Genomic DNA, 12,507 nt, shown 5'->3' with positions numbered 1-12,507 from the left:
TCAATCTTAGAAAAGACCTTAGCTCCAGCGAGTTGATCGAACAAGATGTCAATGCGGGGAAGAGGGTACTTATTTTTGATAGTGACCGCATTGAGTGGATGATAATCGACACATAGCCTTAAGCTATTGTCTTTTTTCTTTACAAAGAGAGTAGGACAGCCCCAAGGTGAAGCACTTGGGTGTATGAAACCTTTGTCAAGAAGATCTTGGAGTTGGATTTTTAGCTCGGCCAACTCATTTGGAGGCATACGATAGGGCCTCTTTGAAATAGGAGCGGTGCCAGGTTGAAGCTCAATAATGAACTCGATGTCTCGGTCCGGTGGCATTTTAGTCAAATCGTCTGGAAAGACATTAGGATACTCACAGACTACAGGAATATCTTTTACTTTAATATCTGTGATAGCATAGGCACAAGAGTGAAGAAACTCTTGCTGAGGCAGGTAGAGGGTGTTGGCTCCTTGATGTGGTGAGTCAATCTTAATAACTCGGGAAGAGATATCTAACAGTACTCTATGTTCTGTCATCCAATTTGTCCCAAGTATAACATCAATACCCTCTAGATTTAGCAGTACCAAATCAGTTTTGCTTAATTTATTTCCTAACTGAATTGGCACACTTTTATCCATTTTGTTAGAGGTAATCCTTCCTCCAGGGGTAGAAATCATATATGACCCCTTGGTAGGACAAAGATCAAGTCCTATTCGGGTACCACAGTTGTTACTAATGAAACTATGAGTTGTTCCTGAATCAAATAATGTAACAACTGGGTTGTGATGAATAGAAAATGTACCCGACATGACGGGGCCTCCATCCGGAAGTTCTGCAAGGGTGGTGAAGTTAACTCGCCCTTGCCAGACTTGCACCATCGGCCTCTTGCCCTTGTTCTGGTTATTCTGATTAGAACTTTGCCCTTGATTAGGTTTCCTGGGCCGCAGACAATCTCTGATGAAGTGATCCGCACTCCCGCAATTGAAACAGCGATAAGTGCTGCTTCTCTGTTGGACTTGTTGAACATTTGGCCGTGGGCCAGATTGTGGTGGCTGTTGCGGAGGTACGGAAGGTCTATACCCTCCTTGCTGTTGAGGCGGCCTGAACACCAATCTGCCAAGTGGAGCATTCCGCTGTGGCGCTCTAGGCGGTGCATTCTGAACAAATTGATACCGCGGTGGTTGAACACTCGCAGGTCCAGTGGAAATTCTTCATTTCTTTTCAGCACGATGTGCCATGATACAATCTTCCTGGGTCAGGGCCATGTTAACCAGCTCACTAAAGGTATTGGCCTTCACAAGGTTCAAGCGTTCTTTGAGCTTAGTACTTAAACCCCGATGAAAACGATCTTGCTTCTTGGTGTCACTGTCAGCGTGATAACCCGCGTACTGGCATAGGTGATTAAAAGCCTGTTCATATTGCAATACGGTGCGGGTGCCTTGGGTGAGTGCCAAGAACTCATTCAATTTCTGCTCCATCAGTCCTTCAGGTATATGATGTGCTCTGAAAGCATTCCGAAATTCTTCCCAGGAGATAACATGGCCATCGGCTTGCATGGCACAATAATTATCCCACCAAATACGGGCAGCACCACGTAGTTGTTGGGCAGCAAAGTAAGCCTTGTTGGAGTCTGCACAGGGAATCGTAAGTAGGGCAAACTCGGATTCAATGGTGCGAAGCCAAGCATTGGCATCAAGGGGCTCCTCTACTTTTCTGAATAGTGGGGGCTGAGTACTGAAGAAATCTTGATAGTTTGCCACCCGAGAGTGAGGATCATCACGACCTCCTCGTGATTGCTGGCGTTGTTGGTTCTGCTGTGCCTGTACTAGCAGATTAAGAAGTTTCGTCTGCCGAGCCATAACCTCGGCTAGATTTGGAGGTGGCGGTGGCGGTTGTTGGGAACCGCTGGCCTGATCTGCCCGGAAACCTTCCGGGGTTCCGCGCATGGCTCCAACCATCTGAAACAAAGGAGATTTCCATTATTAACCACATATCCTTACTCCCATTTCCAGAAGGCATACTACAATTAACAGATATGTAATTCACATATTCCATTCAAACAACTCATTTCAGGGGCAAAGATATTGAACAAGATGTAGAACACGAGGCTTCGATTACAACACAGATACTGGTTGTCCTTAACATCGTACATCAAGGTGGTCCGTACACAGGCCATCTATATTACAACAAATGGCACAAGATCTAGGTAAGCTAATTACTACCTAAGTCACTACACTTTACACTGGTTACATCTAAAGAGTCAACGATCCGGACAAACTAGAAATCGTCGAGGTCGCCTACAGAAGACTGACTGCCGGATGAAGAGTAATCTGGCTGAGGATTGGGTTCTGGATCTCCATGCTCGGAGTCGAGATCCGAAACTCTCTCGACTTCCTCCGGGTCTTCTTCTCCACCTTCAGGTACTACAGGTGCAGTGGGAGGTACTGGTTGCTGTTGCAGTTCTTCAATGTGTGCATGGGCATCGTTAGCCTCGAGGATCAGGTCATGGATTTTCTCCTGGAGGAACTCAATGATCGTGTTGTGTTGAGTGATTATAGCATCACTCTCATTGATCTGCTCCTCCCGATGAAGAATAGCCTCCTCACGTGCTGTGATAATCTCCTCCTTCTCCGTGACCAAGGCTTGAAGCTCTACTACCTGAGTAACCTGTCGATCAACATTTCGATAGTGACCCTGAACTATGCCAATCAACTGACCCATACCATGGCATAGCAAGATCTGATAGTGGTGTTGAACGTTCATGAATCTGATAAGACCACGGAGCGTTTCTTCGGCTGAATCTCCCAACAAGTGGCCATAATGTGCTATCCTGAAATTCCACTCAGGATTACCAGAATCTATTGTAGGGAATAGGCCGATAGGATACCCTGCAACTTCCATGGGATGCTGGTTACAGAAGATGTGGATGTCCTCAAGAGATGCAGTCTCGATGGTGTCGACGAGACGATAGCCAACCACATCGACCTCGATGGGCTGCCACTAAGAGCGGAAAGGGTGTTGAGGAATAGTCATTATGACTGCACCGCGGGACACCTTCCTCTCTATATTCCACTCCATCGTACTGGGGAGGCTCGGTGTAGAAGAATAAACTGAGTGATTCCCATAAGAGACGGGGAAAACCCTCCCAGTGCAAGGCATTAGTATGAAGATGCCCTGCATGATCCCAAGAGACGTTCGAAGGAGCTACCATCTGAAACAAGAATTCATATGATGAGATTTACTTACCCTGCTGGGAGCTCACAAGGTAAATGGAACGAGACAAACGATTCTGGTAACAACAAAGCTAGAGATCAGATGGATTTTTAAAATACTCCACTAAGGCTACCACAAGGATTCTATTAAAACCACACTAAAGATAAACAACATTTTACCTGTCCTTAAAAGAACAACATATTCAAGCACTCATTTTGTTCATTAATGAATTATGCATGCACGTACTATTCGACCTTACAACCAAACAACTACCGAATATCTTCGGACTTGCGTGGTTAGTTTCAGTGGCATAATACATACGTCTCTCACTAATAACTAGTCGATAAGTCCTATCCGTCTTAGCCTCTTAATCATGGTTAGTATACTTGCAGAAAACCACAATATATATCCAATGAACCTTTCATGCCAGCATGTCATGAAAGCGTTCCCAATTATTACTGTTCATTATAGAAATAGCATCTGTACAATTACCGCCGTACAGACAATGTTAGCATACGTTATCGAATTAACGTATTCACGAGGGTACCGCAAAATGCGGGGGTATGAATAGCGATCGCCATACCCTGCACCGAACCATATACTCCCAATATAATCAACCTAAGTTGATATATTGGCAGTATCTCAAGTAGGCCACTGCTTGAGAAACAGCGTTCGGTTCGCATCACTGACGGGAAGGCTAACTCCCCAGTTAGCTGAGGATCCTTACCTTCTTACCTTTTCATCGAAGGTGTAGTTACAAAATGTAAAATTGGATTGTGCATAAGTTTAAATTTTGATGGAAAAGTAATGCTGGTAGTTAGAGTTATATATATACTATAGCCACCTATAACTCCCTTGATAAACATTACCTTAGGGCTTTACGTACTGAGCACAATATTTAACGATACCAACGTAGTTTTTACCAAATACTTTGTTGGCCAAATTTTATAGTAAAAATATTTTTAAGGCTAACCAAATCTCTAGGGTACACTTGTTAGCTCTGATACCAGCTGTGGCAGAACTAACCTGAATTACACCGGCTCAAGTACACAAGTCCACTCTCAAGGGCTCCAACGTACTTCAAACGGTGTAATCACTTGGCCTGTCAGGTAATGTCCCGATAAACCACCGAATGCAGGGTCCAGAGACACAATCACCGTCATATTTTACACCACAGGCATTTATATTACATGCGTTGTCAAAAGTAATATCAGTTTCCACTGATAAGATTTATTACAAACCGGTTCAAGTTTTCAAGTTCACAGCAGCGGAATTTAAACCACAACCACTGTACACGTCGCCAGTACGGATATCATGCTAAGCCCTAGAATGATATCACTCGGTAGGATCAGTGTTGGCTGGGGACGGGTCCCACTCCACGGACCAACCATCGGGCAGAGTGTAAGGCCATAGCATAGGCAGAGTAGAGTCCTTAGGGGGATTACGTAAATAAAAAGTCACAATGCAAGACTGAGTAATCTAATACTTAGCAAGGCTTACCCGTTTCATGCTATACTTAGCCAGGTAACTAGACTTATGAAGGCTTTAAGGGTGATGGGTAAAGTTTTCAGCTGAAAAGCAATAAAGAGTAGATCCTTAATTTCAAATTTTAGCCTTCAAGTTCTATGTGATTATCCATTCTAGATGAGCACCTATAGCTATTCAAGCATGGTTGAATCTTTAGCCAAACATCATCTTTGATAACCATAAAGTTGCTCTTGTTACTCTATGTGGCAAAGGGATCAAGCAGTCTCAATCTCCGCGAGAAATGGACGATTCCTAAATCGAATTTCAGCCTTGCAAGGGTAAACCTAACTCACACGCTTGGAACATTCAGAGATTGTTCCAAGCAACCGTTTGCCTTTCATTCCGACTCGTGGATCAAATCCACCACAAGCGACTGCAGGACCATACGCACATCCAATGTGCAGGACGTACGTCTGTAGTGCGACTACACGACCGTACTCCTGGTTGCCCTGCAACACATATTCCCACACGTCGAAGTGAGTGACCGGAAAAACCAAATACAAGTGGTGGGAGGTATGTCCACTCCTCGGGCCGATTGGTTACTAGGCTTACCGCTTACCATATTTCACGGCATGTGGCTAGTACTTTCAAACGCTTAACCACCGCTACCACACACTGTGACCTTAACCAAATTCATCAACACAGACGGGGTATCATCCTGATACATCACATAAATCCCGTCCGTCATCCTTATAGTGATTACAGGAATGTAAACATTGCAACTCCTATATCGCGCGAGTGATAGGAAATCACCCGACTTCTACCGGTCCTATTAGCGTAGCAACTATTCGAACTCAAGTTCAAGTATTCAATACATTGGTTCCTAGGAAAATGCAATTAGGGTTTCCCATACAACTCCTAAGAACTTAATGCATAGATAGGTATAAATAAATATAGATTGCAGTGTAAATAAAGTAGTGGGTTATGTCCGGGGCTTGCCTTCGTGAGTGGGGTTGGGGGTAGGAGTGTCAAAATTTTCCGAACTTTGGTTCGGAGCTTCAGTTAGATTTCTGACGATATTCCCGGGGTCTTCAGAAATTTCCACTTCTGATTCCGGGATTAGCTCATAATTTCCATCGGGGAGAGTAGTTGAGTCTATATGATATGCAAAGATGTAGTTTAAGAGATGCATACACTTTCATTTTACTTCACAATAAAGTTGCAATCCAATGAAAACACAATTTACTCATCACACGTACCATTTACTCTTTTACTGGGCAGTCATTTATTGGGTATAAACTAACCTAATTAGCTTCATTAGACAACACATTTTATTTTTACAAAATAAACTACCATAGCATTGGGGTTGAAATTTTTACTAATCACAGATTAATCTATGTCTAAGCCATTGTAAATTTATCAAGATTTTATTTTTACAGAAATTAGGCCACAAGGATAAATAACAATAGTACTAACACATTAAGTATTATTTATAACTGTATATACACACAAGATTTTGCTCTAGATTTTTGTGCATAGGTTATACTTCTCAAGAGCAACACTTCAAAATATTTTCATAATTTTTAAGCATCTAGAACTGTAAATATTAAATACACAATTTTAAATAGGCATTATCCATGATTAAACTCATTCATTATGAAAATATTATACAACTAGTAGATCAATTATTTTTCCTAAGTACTATATGTCAAAGAAAAACTAACTCAATTGGTTTTACATTTTTACTATTTTTCTATTATTTACTAAGCATTTTCATGGTCTACAACTACTTAAATTTAATATTTAAATTAGAGCAAAAACTACTTATAATTTGAAAGTCAGCACGATGTGTTTCACGTGTCTCAGCTAAAGAAGTGCTTGAGGGTGCCAGAAGAGCAAGCACCGATAGAAGGGTTGGATGTGCAGGAGGATCTGACCTACATCGAGCATCCGGTGAAGATTTTGGAGACATCCGAGAGAGTTACCCGGAACAAAAAGATCAAGATGTGCCGTGTTCAGTGGAGTCATCACACGGAAGACGAAGCTACCTGGGAGCGAGAAGATGAGCTAAGGAAGAGATTCCGAATCTCGGGACGAGATTCCTGTAAGGGGGGTAGGTTTGTAACACCCTAAGGTAATTTCCTTAAATTTTAATGAATTTATTTTGACTCAAATAAAATTTTTAGGGTTTTTCTCCAATTTTGTGGCCTTTAAAGTAATTTTATAACACAAGAAGATAAAATTTATTATAAGGTCAACATGTTTGTGCATTCATGATGGGGCATTATTTTTCTTGTGTTGAGTGTATAGGATTGGAATTCAAATTAGTTGATTTCAAATGGCTTTGTTTGAATGTTTGAGTATAGAAAAGAAAAGAGAAAAGGGAAGGAAGCAAACCAAACCCCATAGGCCCGGCCCAGTTACCTCTCTTCCCCTCTTCTTTTCCCCCTCGGGCCCCCTCTCCTCTCTCCCTCCCGCGTGGGCCGCGCCCCGGCCCACTCCCTCTCTCAGCTGGCCACCCCGCGCGCTCCCTCCCTCTCTTCTCTCCCTGACGAGGTAGCCCCACACGTCAGCTTCCTCCCCTCCCTTCTTTCCCCCTCCCCTGTTCTTCCCCGCCGGCCGGCCGCTCGGCCACTGGCCGTGGCCCCGTTCCCGCCGCGCCTCTGGGCCCCTTTCCGAGCCGCACGCCAGACCCACCCCCACCTGGACCCTTCTAGAAGCCTGGCCGCGATGGGATGTGGACGAGCCGCAATGGCCGCGGAAGGTACGGGATCCGTTGCCAGCGACCCGCACGCCAAGGCCGCTTCACCCTTTTTCTTAGCCGCGTCCACTCTCTCGTGCTCTCGCCTAGCCGCCACTGCTCATCTCAATCTTCTCTGTGCCCTGGCGCTCGCCGGATTTGGGCCCGAACCATCGCCGCCGGTGAGACGCCTCCGAGCAATTGCCGGCCACTGGTGTCCCTCGAGCCGTGCTGACCTTCCCATCCCCTTCACAGGAGCACCACGCGTCGATCTGTGGAGCCCAGGAGCTTGGAGCACCCCGGCATCACCTCCGTCCGCGAGAGCCCGAGCCTTTCCGCCGCCGGTCGTCATCGTCTCCCTTCCGCTGTCGCGTTCCAGCCGGTTCTGAACCTTGGTGAGCACCACATCTCTTCCCCGAACCCTTAGCGCCAGCTGTCGCGGTTTGTAGACCACCGTAGGCTCGGGAACGCGCACGCTCCGGCGAGCTCTACCGACCCGAGCCGCCCTCACCGTCGTTCTGCCCTAGCCGTGCCCAAATCCACCGCTACAACTGCCCAGATGGATTACACATGCCGCCAGCAACCTTCAGGGCTTGACCTCGTCTCAGATGGAGCCCGGACGGCCAAGATTGGCCTACGCCGGCGATGCGCCGCCGCGGAGACGAGCTCCGGTGACCATCTCACCGCCGGCCGTGCTCCTGTGAACCCCAGCCACCCGATCTGTATTCAACGCGTAGGATTAGATCACGGTTGGGATAGATCTGAGCCACGGGATCTGGATCCAACGGACGGAGTCCACGCGTACCGGTTCGCCCGGGGTTTTAAATCGGAGCCGTCCGTTGTCGATCCAGCGTACCGTATTAGATCCGAGCTAAGTGAGAGCCAGGAGCGTCGGATCAAGATCCAACGGCTGTTAGGTGCGCGTACCCCTTCGCGTAACAGATCTAATCCGAGCCGTTAGATGACGATCCAAGGGCCCAGAACAGAAGATACCGCTTCAGCCCGCTTCTTTTGCTAAAGAGCCCCTGTCTTTTGAAGGAATCAACCCGCAGTACCCTCTAGTTCAAAAGTAATTACGGTTAAGTCCTGTTTTATGCTTTTAGACCCCTGAGCTTCCGGGATTTAGTGCCCGCCGTCCAGCCTAGGGTTTTTAGCCAGTTAGCCCCGGTATCTAGGGTTTATTTGCGTATAGGTCTCTCGGTTTTGCGCAGAACCCCTTAGAACCTCTAGTTTTCTTACAAATAGGTCCCTGGATCTTGTTGCAAGCGTAGTTTTCGCGTCTTAGCTCTGTTTTAGGTGTTCTTTATATCCACGCGATCGTTGTAATGCGTAGAATAGTTCTAGGCCAGTTTTGTGTGCTGTTCTATTGTATTGGTGTACTGTTTCTTATATTTTGCTATTATTTGCATGTGTGTGCATGTGTGGTCCATGTATTGCTGTTACGATCGTGAGTAGACGTCGAGCCACCGGAGCAGTACCAGGAGCAGCCACCTTCCGAGCAGTTTGAGCAGCAGCTGGGAGAGTACGAGGAAGGCAAGTATAACATGAACCTCCTATCACTTTTTAATACAATTTCATACTGCATTTTAATACTGCACGCCTATAAGGACTTTCCCAGCCACTTTATATCCTTTGGGTTGCATTTTGGTTAGTTGTGCTAGGTTGCTGCGCTATAACACACCTGGTCCTTTTTTAATTAATTTGTTAATAATCTTATGCAACTTAATTCTGGAGCCGACCCTCTGTGATGTGTGCTTGAGTGGTTTGTGCGTCCTTAAAAATATGTTTTTGTAGAAACATGGTTTAGGGGGCCAGCACGGTGCTTAGTGCTTGGTTGGCCACTCTCCATAAGGACCGGTTCATAGAGCGACAACCTGGGACAACCGCGCAACCACAAGACTGGTATGGGACGGTCTTGACTTACTAATTAGGTCGTGTTGGTTCGGGAGTAACTTACCTGCGTGGGCAAGAGGGGTGGTAAGCTTCAATGGTCCCTGCTCCTCCGGCTTGGTCTGTGCTGTGTGTCTTGTACCCCCGGAGGTGGGCCCCATCGTCGCTGATCCAGAATCCTTAGCGGTTACACCTTACCAACGTGATCCTTTGTAACGGTCTCGTAGTGTGCTTGCTAGCCATCTCACCTAAGGAAGTGTGATGAACTATTAGCGTAGCTCACGACTTGTGGGTAAAGTTGTGCAACCTCTCGAGAGTGTAAAACTGATATATCAGCTATGCTCACGGTCATGAGCGACCCAGATCCTCCTTTTGATTAGTGGGGTTATCAACCTTTGATTAGGGAGATTCCCCGGGTGGTTTTGGTTTGGGTTGTTCTCAGTAGTTCTTAATTAACTTGATTAATTTCTTATGTAATTGGGTTATGGTAATTCATCCACTTATATTAAATAGTTTTAATAAAATTTACTAAGACTAAAAGCTAATGCAGTTGAGTCAGCTAGCCTAGAGCCTCATAGTTTGTGTTATACTTGTTGAGTACTAGTTTGTACTCACACTTGCCTCTCCACTCTTCTGTTCTATTTCAGATATCTTCGACTGCTGCTCAATGCCCGGCAACGTGGAGGACTACGTCAGCGGCTTCGACAACTTCTAGGCGTTTGTCTCCCAGTCGATGTCCCTGTGGCGCCCAGCTCTTCATGTATTCATTTTACGCTTCCGCATTTCTTGAACTGATTCTTGATTCAGTTGTAATAAAGATATTCATTTTATAATTTATACGCTTTTTGTTCGTGACATGTGTTGTGATATCTTGATAATCTGTGATATATATGCATGACTTGATCCTGGCGCATATATGATTGCTCGATTTATGTTCTTATAAATCGGGTGTGACAGCCGGCAGCGGAGGAGAACGGTGGCGGCGGTGCTCCGGCGGTCGTGAGCAGCGAGGAAGGGGTCGGGGAGCTTCAGGGTGGTGTGGGGAAGCTAGTGGTAGAGTCAATTGGAGTCGAGTAGGGTCGGGAAGGGGTGCTCCACAGCGAGCAGGGGGCGGCGGCGGGCGGCGGTCGCCGGCAGTGGCGCTCCGGTCGGAATTGATGGTAGTTAAGGGGCTAGTGAGCATGAGCAGGAGTTGGGGAAGCTTACTAGGGGGTCGGTGGGGGCAATGGGCGGTCGACGGCGGCTGGCCATGGCGGCCAGTGGCTCACTAGAGGGGAGGGGCGGGCGGCGGTGGTGATCGGGGGTCTGGGGTTGGGGACACGGTAGAAGAACCAGGGGAATGGGTTGCAGGGGCTCTTGTAGTGCTAACGCGCGCGAAGGATACGGCCCTGGGGTTCTACAGTGAGCTATCCACGGCGGCGGTGAGGTGGTGGCCGGCGGTGGCTCGGGTGATCGTGGCGCACGCGAAAGAGGACAACAAAGAGGGAAACAGGACCGGGACAGGGGAAGAGTGACGCGTGGAGACCGCCCAAGCAGGAGGTGGGGCGGCAGCGGCGGCGGGGAGGTGCTCTGCACCAGCGGCAGTGAAGAGCAGGGGAGCAGAGGGGTGCCAGAGGAAGAAGAGATAGGGGGTCTCCAGGGACTTGGTTGCAAAATACAGAAATCCCAGGGACCTCACAGTAAAGCAAAATTCTCCATTGATCCAAAACTCTAATGAAGAAGTGACCAAAATAAAAGTTGTAGATTTTTTAAAATCCTACAATATTGCTTTAGGGTTCAAGTTCAGAAACCCAAAGTACACAGCTTTAATTTTAAGTTTTGAACAAAAGTTGTATTTAAGTAAATTTTGTCCTTACTGAGGTAGATTTCATGCAGTTTTGGACATAGTTGCAAGTTTTCATGCAATGTCATGATGACTTGCATTCTTATATTTTGATCCTAAGTAAATTTTGAAAGTGACTTTTATACTTTAATTATTTTGCATAAAAGGACCCATACTTTTGCATTAATCACATCTAGGTCCTTATTTTCACATAAACACCCAAATTTCATAGAATTTAACATATCTATTACAATTTCTTTCCTATCATGATACAAATTTGACACCTAGAGTGTCACATTCTTCCTATATTTTTAATTCTACCTCCCATTCTTACCCAATTAACACTAAAGGGCCCACATTTTTCAAAATTACATAAATACCCTTTTTCCCTTTGCACTTAAATTTGAACATACATACACAAGACCAATCATGCACACTTTACACTAAAATCTAGGGTTTATAATTCTAAATACCTGAATGTCACAGATGCAGCGTATGGCAAATGGTCAACAAATTGGCATGGGTCTTATAGAGTTGTGAAAGATATCTAGGCCCCTTAGTGGGTTTTGGTGGTAAATGACAAAGCACATGTATATCTAATCATGTTATCAAGCATATGTGCAAGGGCTAAGGGTGATGAAGCAAAGCGTATTACAAAACATGACCCCTCAAAAGGGAAATGAAAAGCGATGTTTCAAATTTACTTGAAGAATTAGATTTTATTTTGAAATTGAGTACAGGAACGCCGTACTATCAAGAGGGACTTTGATCCACAAGTGTTGACGTGGTAGTTGTGCTCAAAAGAACCTACGAAAACCATGAGAATCAAACCTACCACTATAAACAGCCTTCTTGTGAAATTCCCTGTTATACCCGGATTGTCCGGTTCATGGTCCGAAATGTCCGGACATAGTGTTCCGGAGTATCCGGACAAACACCCAGAGTTTTTGGGTAACTGTTCCCCATCCGTAGTTTCTCTAAGACCGGAGTCTCCGGACCCCAGTGTCCGGAGTGTCCGAACATATACCCGGAGTATCCGGGTACCCTTTACCCAACGGCTAGTTTTCTGTGAGAGGGGGTATAAATACCCCCCATACCCCTTCATTCAAAGCCCTCTTGCTCATTTCGACCAGAAAACACTCACAAGCCAAAGAAGAGCTCTCTCACTTTCCCTTTTTCATTCTTGAGTGATTTCCTTTGGGGATTCAAGTGAGATTGTTGCAAGAGCAAAGATTTGTGCTAGTAAGCTTTTATTCCATCTCTTGAGCACAACATCCTTGTCTAGCCGGTGGATTCAAGTTTATTACTCTTGGAGCTTCAAGCTCCTAGATGGCTAGGCATCGCTTGTGAGTGCTCAAGCAAGTTGTGAGCACCACAAGAAGTTTGT

This window comes from Panicum hallii, chromosome 9 (genome assembly GCF_002211085.1).
Source record: "Panicum hallii strain FIL2 chromosome 9, PHallii_v3.1, whole genome shotgun sequence".
Lineage (NCBI taxonomy): Eukaryota > Viridiplantae > Streptophyta > Magnoliopsida > Poales > Poaceae > Panicum > Panicum hallii.
Note: the sequence above shows the minus strand (reverse complement) of the source record.